Genomic DNA, 9,652 nt, shown 5'->3' with positions numbered 1-9,652 from the left:
TACTCTCCGTACATAGCGGTCTTGCCGCACCCTTGTTCCTCCAATCACAACACCCAATGATTGAGTTCTGTCGGTGCTGCTCACCGAGAGGTTCTCCTCATTGATCCGGACGGCACTTCACACACCGCCGGAGCAGATGTTAAGCAAGCAAACCATGTACTGAATACCGCGATCGGCAAACAAGGAACTGCCTACCCTGAGGACTTTCAAATTATTGCGGGGATTTCCATTAGGCTTATTTGATGAAATCTAGGCTTATTTGTCATCAGCACATCATCCTGATTACCAGCGGCTCCCGCACACTTGAACACTGTTAGAGCACGATCAGGAAAGCCTACCATTCCACCCACAGACCATATTTCAGGCATTCTGAACGTCTGGTTTTCTTCCTCCTACTTCCACCCAGGCGGAGGGTGAGGAACAAGACTCCAGATGTATCGGCAACAATGTCGCGGGAATCGGAGGGCCGACTACTGAGTTGGTTTGAGGCAATGGACAGAAACAAAAATGACCCAGGGCTCATAAGAGAATCTGAATGTTACCATCTTTATAAAGACACTGGAGAGCGAGTGTTTCCGACTGACTCATACAGTCCAGAGTGTTCCTTAACCTGAAGTACTGGGTGAACAAGAGATATGCAAAGTGCTGAGCAGTAGATTCGAGACAATATTTATCACATTCATTCATTATTATTATTTATCCATTGATTTTGTTTCGTATTTTTTGATTTGATAGCGAATATTGCTGTGATGCAGCGCATCATCAGCTTCCCTGGTGGTCTAGTGGTTAGGATTCGGCGCTTTCACCGCCGCGACCCGGGTTCGATTCCCGGTCAGGGAATAAAAATATTTCCTGCTGTAAATTAATGTGTTGAATTTAAATTATTTTGTGCATTCATCGCTTCCACAGCAACAACATTCCTGTCTGTGCTCAACCTCCATCGGCCTGATTCAACAGCATAAGACCACAAAATATAGAAGCAGAATTCGGCAGTTTGGCCCATCAAGTTTGCTTCGGCATTTCCTGTCAGCCACATTCTCTTGCTTTCTCCTGTGTGTACTACCTCATTCCGTCCAGAAATGCTGCCTGACCCGCTATACACTGTTTCTACAGCGATTCGTTATTTGTTCTGTATGATACTTGTTAGACAATGAAATCATGACTTTGAAAAAAAATATCGCAGGTGCTGTCTCAATAAAGCTGGAAATAACTGTGCGAGGTCTCACAGACAATACCCTGCAATCGATACAATATAGGTTTGATCTTCTTCACTGCTCACTGCACCTCAATCCACTCAGAGACACTGTCTCTCTGCAGAAGAGGGTGACCATACATTTCCCATATTGGACTCTGGTCCTACTCACTCAGTTTGCCGACATCACCTTGACTCATCTGCCCGGGGTCATCACTGCTCAAATCTCAGTGAGTGTTGTCAGGTCCAGTCGGGTTTATTGCCGTGTGCACAGGGACGGTGAGGGACAGGTACAATGAAACACTTGCAGCGTCATTGCAGGCTCGAAAAGACAGACAGTACGCAGAACATAAATTGTACAATTCTGCATCATGAACAAACGGTAGATATAAATCTTGTGCCAGTTTCAGACTTGGAAACGGTTCCTCAGGCAAACTGAAGGCATAGATTGCGAATTATTATATCCACGGGGGAGCATGCAGACCCAAGAAAGGCCTGTTTATTCCTTTTCTTTAAACAGACAGACAACAGAAAGAAGGGAGAGACTCTAGTCATCTTCAACCAGCCCCGGCATTCAATAAGATTAGGCTGGCCCATACTTTTCCTCAATCCTACTCCCCATACTTCAGTTGCCGGACAAAAGTCGGCCGGAATCCTCCAGCAAATCTTCTACCGTCTCCCCAGGTGAGAGGAGATAAACTTCTGTCGCCCGCCTTTATTTCGGCGCCCTGACAGCTTCGATCTGAAGCATATGGATATGAATGTTATATAATGGGACGTTGTTCTGAGCTTTGTTCAGTATTGACCGGACTTTGAGGAGGCAGAAGCAGTCAAGGTCGGTGGGAGGGAACAACTTTTGGGAAACCCTTTCTGCAATCGTTGGATTGACATCTGCATACACGAATTGGAGCTAATTAGTTGTACGTAGTTTCGAAGAGATTGGTTGTTGTCGGACCATGACACCGCGTCTGTGACAATTGGCGAAGTTGATTTGACGGAAGGTCCGCGAACCGATTTGTCTATGGCAATAGGCGGGGTCGCTCGGTAGACAAGAGAGCAAAGGGGAGTCTGTACGGTGAGTGATATAAAACGGCAAATGCTTTCCGCGTTCAGAGACCGTGCTGCCCACTTCAGAGAATCAGTCACAATCTCAATCTCCCCTCTCCCAGCCGCGGCTGAACAACATATCTTATTGAATATGGAAATATTTTTATAAGTTGACAATTCAAGTGTTTTCAGCTAACCGAAATTTCACATGGTGGTCGTGTCATAACGGAGCGCTGAACCAAAGTCCAGGGGCAGATTTTTTTTAAAAATCGCTACTTCTTCATGTCATATTACCTGTTCGCCCCGACATTTCAGCACCAATTTACACCCACTCCCCTGCGCTCCACCGGAGCTGTCTTGTAAAGGAAAATGCATAAACGTCCCACTGCATTCACGCAGTCCTTTCACTGAACACGAATATTGATAGTGAAGCGTTCTCTTCAACTTATGAGGAAAGTGTGGGAGTGAGGGAGTGAGATGTGGAGAGAGAATGAGAGAAAGAGAGAGAGAGAGAGAGAGAGAGAGAGAGAGAGAGAGAGAGAGAGAGAGAGAGAGAGAGAGAGAGAGAGAGAGAGAGAGAGAGAGAGGGAGAGAGAGAGAGAAAGAGAGAATGTGTGTATGGGTGTATTACAGAGAGAGGAACATGGACGTGAGGCAGGGTAGAGAGTGACATCGTAGACAGAACAAGGGAGATTTGAAAGGCTGTTAGAGAGAGAGTGTTACACGGCAATTTATCAATTTCATGTTCACTTTCGGCCACCGTTTCCCTCCCAGTGTTTTCTTGACCAGCAGAGTAACTCACCTCACTGACAAAACGAAGTGGATCTTTCCGTCCCTTCATTTAAACTCGAACGCTGCAGGGCTCGTAAGTATTATCACCGTTTATACTGAGGAGGAGAGATGGTTCATACGTTTACACATTGCCCTTCAACAGAGGGAGCCAGCACGTTATACTTATTGATGCCATTCTCCCAGTTTCTTCAATTATAAAGGCAATTAACATTAAATCAGTGCCATTAATTCTTAAAATTCCAAAGTTAGTTCCGATTTGGATAGCAAACACGAGGAAATCTGCAGATGCTGGAAATTCAAACAACAACAGACACAAATTTTGTGTGTGTTGTTGTCTGATTTGGACGCAAGGATTCTGCTCAGTGTGATAAATTGTCAGCTGTCCAACTTAAGGAAGTACATTGGTGAACGAAACGAGGAGCTCTGCATCCGTGCGGTTGTAGAACACACCGGCATCAATCGCCCTGTTCCTACTGAAAATCTATTGTTAGACACTCGGTTGCAAAGTGAGTTCACTTTGACGTAATCACCAATTGCGTATAATGCATGATCCCCTCGGTTAGATCCCTCACCAGATACAGATGAATTGAGTTACTGTCGGTTATTTTCGTGTAGTAGAATCTCAAAACGTTGACCAGCATATGCGGGTGTGAGGGGTGTGCGGTGGAAGAAATTTTCAAAGTTTTGCGTTGAAGTACTGAATCAGGAGCTCCTAATCTGGTACATATTCTCAGCTAAAAATCTGTGAGCATTGAACGGACAGAAATATCGGATGTCAACTCCACAAATTCACGAATCTCCTCAGCTGAGGGAACAGGATTTATTGAAGAACGTGTTACCGGCACCAGATCTGTGCTGGATACAGCACTAGAACTCAGTACCTCGAAATCCATGTCGTTAATGAAAATAGAATCGGGAAAGTACCGCGTTGAACAGAGAATCAGAATCAGGGTTATTATCACCGGCACGTGACGGGAAATTTGTTAACTTAGTAGCAGCGGTTCAATGTAATACATAATCTAGCAGAGAGAGAAAATAATAACGATAACAACAAATGAAATAAAACATGATAATAAATAAACAAGTAAATCAATTACCTATATTAAATAGATTATGAAAAATATGAAAAAACAGAAATACAGCATATTAATAAAGTGAGGTAATGTTCTAAGCTTCAAAGTCCATTCGTGATTCTGATTGCAGAGGGGAAGAAGCTGTTCCTGAACCGCTGAATGTGTGTTTCTGTCTCATACCCTTAGACACCCAGGTTCAAACCTGATATCCGGTGCCATCTGTGTCGACGTTGCTCCTATGCAGATTGGAGGAATTTTTATCGGCAGTGTCATGACGGTCTATTATCGTCGTTCATTTATGAGCTGTCTTTACTGTGTGAGGCTGATGACGTGAATTGCCGGACAGCGGATTGCTATGAGAATATTTCGGATGCAATTTTTTCGTTCAGTGAGGGCACAAACTGGACAAAAGTGTTTATTTTTTGAATAAACAGGAATGCTGGAATGTGTGAGGTCATGTACTCACACAGGACTCACAAAGAACGATCGGTTGCAGTGAGACTGTCAAAGGAAACTGTTCCCGAAACAGAGATGGCGAGCCGATGGGTGGATCATGTATTTTGCAAGGCAACTGCAGATTGTCAACTGAACACATTTGGGGCCAGCGCTCAGACAGCATCCAGGGTGATAAATTTTATTGACACACTACACGCTGCTGCTTGTAGTGTGAGCGCTGCGAGCAGGGTTCGAACCTGCGCGGGGAATCCCCATTGGATTTCAAGGCCATCGCAGCTCCATCAATGTTCAGCACCTAGCGTAGCACTGCCCCTGAAATGAGGATTGTACTTGATTTATTTTGGGTAACGGAAATGGTGAATCGATCATGCTTTGGGTTTGTCTTGCAGTCAGTGGCACAGGGAACATTTCGCTGGTTGAGGAATGAATAAATGCATTTAAATACCAACAAATTCAGGAAGCAAAGATCACACCGTCTGTAAAAAAGCTGAAGTTGAAAAGAGGATGGCTTCTACAACAGGTTAATGATCATAAACACACCTCAAAATCCACAATAGACTACCTCAAGAGGGACAAGCTGAAGATTTTGCCATGGCCCTCACAATCCCCCGACTTAAACCTCATAAAAAATCTGTGGACAGAACTCAAGAGAGCCCTGCATGCAAGATGGCTCAAGCAGCTCATAGAGCGAGAAGACTTTTGCAAGGAAGAATGGACGCATATCCTCCAAACAAAAATTGAAAGACTCTTAGCTGGCTACAGAAAGCCTTTACAAGGTGTGATACGTGAAGGGGTACTATTATTGCCTCAAAAATCTTCAGTTCCCACTTTCAGAACCCTGGGGTGTAGTCCAACTGGTCCAGATGACATCTAACTTCAGAGCTTTCAGCTTCACAAGCACCTTCTCCAGATCACAGCATCCACTCTCACTGATGCCCTCTGACACACGTTTATCGGTCCCATTATGCTGGAGTCTTCCACAGAGCAAAATATTCATTCAGTTCGTCCCTTTTCTTTCCCCCCCATTACTGCTTCTTCTGCGTCATTTTCCAGCTTTCCGGCATCCACTCTCGCATCCTTTTTATTCTTCATATGTCTGAAAAAATGGTATTTTCTCTATTATTAGCCATTTATTTTTTCCTCTCATCAAATTTTATTTGCTTTCTTTTTTATTTTGAAAGCATCCCAAACCTCTAGCTTCCCACTAATGCTTGCTATATTATAAACCCTCATTGTTGCCTTTATTCTGACTTTACTTTCCAGTATCAGCCACTGTTGCCTCATCCTCCCTATCGAATTTTTATTCTTATTTGTGATGCATCTATTCTGCGCCTTTCCAATTGCTCCTAGAACACCAGCCCTGCGGGATCTGTCGTTAACCCTGCTGGTTCCCCTTTCCAATCGACTTGGCCAGCCCTGGACTTAGGTCGCTCTTGTTTACTGCGAGTGACAGGGTCGAGGACTGTTATCGTCCCTGACTTTTTTCTGCCAGTGATGTTTTTGGGGACTGCTATTGTCGCTATTATTTTATTTTTGCTGCAGGGGAGGTGACAGTTTGGGGATTGTGAGATTTGTTTAATTTCCTTTTTCGTGCCGGGGTTGATGTCTGTCCTTACATCAACACCCATGGTATGTCTGTATTCAGTTGTTGTACGGAGCAGACAAATATCAAATTTGTATTGTACATGCAGCCTTTGAGAATAATATTAACCGTTTGCACCTTTCTATTCTCCTCACTCGCGCCACTGCAGTTCCACTTACTGCATGGAATACTCATACGTCTAATTTTAGATTCTCACTCTCAGACTGCAGGATAAAATCGATCACATTACAATCACTGCCTCTGAAGCATTCCTGTTTACTAATCTACCTGGTCAAAGCACAACACAACACACAATCCACAACTGCTTTTTCCAAATGGGCTCAATCACAATGTACTCTAAAAAACCATTCAGTAGGCTTTCCCAAACTACCTGCATATTGAGATCCTACAAAGAACATAGTAATATTGTCATTTTCACATGCCTTGTGCGTCTCCCGTTGTCATTTGTACTCAAAGTCGACTGCTAGAGGTCCGCACATAAATCCCATCCTCTAATCCTATGTTAACTCTCACTAAGGATTTTTTAAAAATTTTCTGTACATCACTGTAAATTACAATAAATAAAATAAATAGGAATTTTAAAAGGGAATTGTTAGGGAGAGTTCATGTATTGAGAAATGTCTAAGCTGAGCAGAAAAAGCTCATTTTAATAAAAATGTGATTTTCTATTTTCAGACTCCTCTCCATCCACCACCCCACGCCAACCCCCCACTCCCCACCCCCGTGGGTAGAAATAAGCAGAGGGCATGATTAGTCACCAACCCACGCCACACTCCCCCACTCCCCACCCCCGTGGGTAGAAATATGCAGAGGGCATGTTTGGTGAAGGCCCTGAATAATGCACCCAGCCTTCTTTTGGCACCGTATTGAGAACATGTCCTCGATATTGGCGAGGCGTGCCCGTCACTACAGCACTCTGCCCTTTCTTTCCATCCTACGCATTGGAGCCCCGCCCCACGCCAGACTGTGACGCAACGACTGACAACGCTGTCCACGTACGCCCACAAAAATGTATTTGATTCTTCGACAGCAATCTAACTCGCATTAATGAACAATTATGACGTCTGAACGGTGACCGCGTCAGCATGTTGGGACCTGGATGGATCCGCTGAGATGTCGACGCCCAGGAACCTGAAGATATTCACCCAGAAGACCATAAGACCATAAGACAAAGGAGCAGGTCGGCCATTCGGCCCATCGAAGTTGTTCCGCCATTTCATCGTGAGCTGATACAATTTCCCCTTTAGTCCCATTCCCCCGCCTTCTCACCATAACCTTTGATGCCCTGACTACTCAGAAACCTATCAGTCTCTGCCTCAAATACACCCAGTGACCCGGCCTCCACTGCCGCCCGTGGCAATAAATTCCATAGATCCACTGTTCTGAACCTCCAGTGAGGATTTGCGTCTGTTCACCTGACGCATTCTCCCTGGAGTACAATTAATTCCTTGGTATTACTAAAATTGATGAGAAGGTTGGTGCTTTGACTCCACTCAACCAGCATATCCATCTGATGCTGAGACGCCTATTGGTGTCATCACAAACGGGATTGCATGCAGAGTCAACATAAAACATGTGTTCCTTCAAGTTCCGAGTGCAGCATGGGTAGCAGGGTAACTCACCGCCTCCTCGATGCTTCACCGTCCCAGTCATTGATCAGCAGTACAGTCAACGCAATGGCTGTTCCTCCGGACTACCCGGTGTGAGTGACTGTGAGTAATCTGTCCTTGGTCGTTGCTGAAATGATTCAGTGTCGTCAGAATGGAGCAGCCAGCAGCGTCACAGGGAACGACACTCTTCAGAAAGGGTTTGCACATTTCACTGCAAACGCACTTTCACGTGATTGGTTTCAGCTCGGTATGTTGTCAGACATTCCTGGTATTCGTCTCAGGGTTGGCTTGAAATTACTGATCACATCCGTAGACTCCAAACAGAACAGAACCTAGTCGCGGTGTGAAGGCTTGCCTGGCTCAGTAACTTGGAGAGCGAAACTGGCTGGATATAGGAGTTAATGCTTTGACTCTTGGTAGGGTCACTCATGCCAAACAAGTCAAATGGTAGAGGGCAGACTGAGAGTGTTCCCCCGCACCCACAAATTCGAGGATTCAGCTCAGAGATATTAATCCGAACTGGTCAAAGAAAACTTCAGTGAAACGAAAATGAAGAGTCCGTATACATATGTATCTGTCGGTATTTCTGAATCGCTACCCGGGACTTGGCAGGGAATTGCGCAAACCTGGAGGAAGCTAATGACACGGTGAATGAATCCCTGAACGTCGCTGACTGACAGGGATGGAGGATCTTCACTGCGGCCCCAACAAGCCAGCGGCGAGACTGGTAGTAACTTATGAAATTAGTCAGCTCCGCCCTGGGGACAGGCCTCCGTTGTAACCAGGATATCTTCATGTAGCGGTGACACAGAGAGGCGGCGACCATCATTAAGGACTTTATCACCCAGGACGTTCCTCTTCTCACTGTTACCATCAGGAAGGAGGTACAGAAGCCTAAAGCCACACACTCAGCGATTCAGGAACTAATTCTTCCCTTCTGCCATCCATTGTCTAAATGGACATTGAACCTATGAACACTGCATCATTCTTCTATCTGTTTTACTCTATTTTTAATTTAACAATTTAATGTGTATGTTTACTCTAGTTGAATATTTGATTGATTTTCATTTCTATATGTATCATGTATTGATTGCACTGCTACCGCTAATTTAACAGACTTCTCGACATCTGTCCGAGATATTAAGCCCGAATCTGATTCTGATTCTGAAGTAAGTCACATCCGTAAGACAGATGCTGGTGTAGATCGGAACTGAGACTCTCAATCCGGATCAGCAGAAAATGAGTTCGGTGCGAAGATTCTAGTTCTCGAAATCCCAAGCGTTTGGCACAACAATGTGACCGGAGTGAGCAGTTTCGCTTGTCACCTAATTTCTGCCCGCACCGACTCGAAATCCTGTGAAATGTATAAGCCGATATTGTATGCAAGTTAGAGGCACCTGTGTCCTGGTCGGAAAAAGGGAAGTGGTTAAACTATGTAAGTTCACTTGCCAGTTTCTCGTTCTTTGACATTAATGTCTACAGCGCTAATCAACATGCAGACCCATCGTTTTCCAAAGACTGCTGCGCTGTTTCCATTTTACACGTATTTCCACAACAGAGTGTAACAGCAACACAGTCTCCCAACTCCTACACTGACTTCCTGAGGCCAGCGTGCCGAACACCTTTCCCAGTCTCTCTGCACATGAGACGGGTTTCAGCAAACTATGCCCTTTTACCTCTCTCTCTCCCTGCTGATTTGCACTCCCCGGTGCTCTATCATTCCTCAGCTGGTTTGACATTCCAAAATATGACACTTCAAACTTACCTGCCTTGAAAACTATTTCCAATTCCTTCTTCAGTGTTTCTGTTTGACATTGCCAATTATCCAGAGCGTCAATACAAAAGTCGTGAAGCAAATCGCTGATAATTTCCAGTAACG

General features: G+C 44.8%; 1 non-coding gene across 1 annotated transcript; it reads left to right on the top strand.

Annotated features, from left to right (window-relative positions):
- Window positions 1-768: 768 nt before the first annotated feature.
- Window positions 769-840, top strand: trnae-uuc (transfer RNA glutamic acid (anticodon UUC)). The gene has a single exon. It is a non-coding gene; the product is annotated as a tRNA-Glu (tRNA).
- The last annotated feature ends 8,812 nt before the right edge of the window (window positions 841-9,652 follow it).

The sequence above is a fragment of the Hypanus sabinus genome, unplaced genomic scaffold (genome assembly GCF_030144855.1).
Source record: "Hypanus sabinus isolate sHypSab1 unplaced genomic scaffold, sHypSab1.hap1 scaffold_563, whole genome shotgun sequence".
Classification (NCBI taxonomy): Eukaryota; Metazoa; Chordata; class Chondrichthyes; order Myliobatiformes; family Dasyatidae; genus Hypanus; species Hypanus sabinus.
The sequence above is the reverse complement of the archived record's forward strand: the minus strand, read 5'-3'. Positions and strand labels throughout refer to the sequence as shown.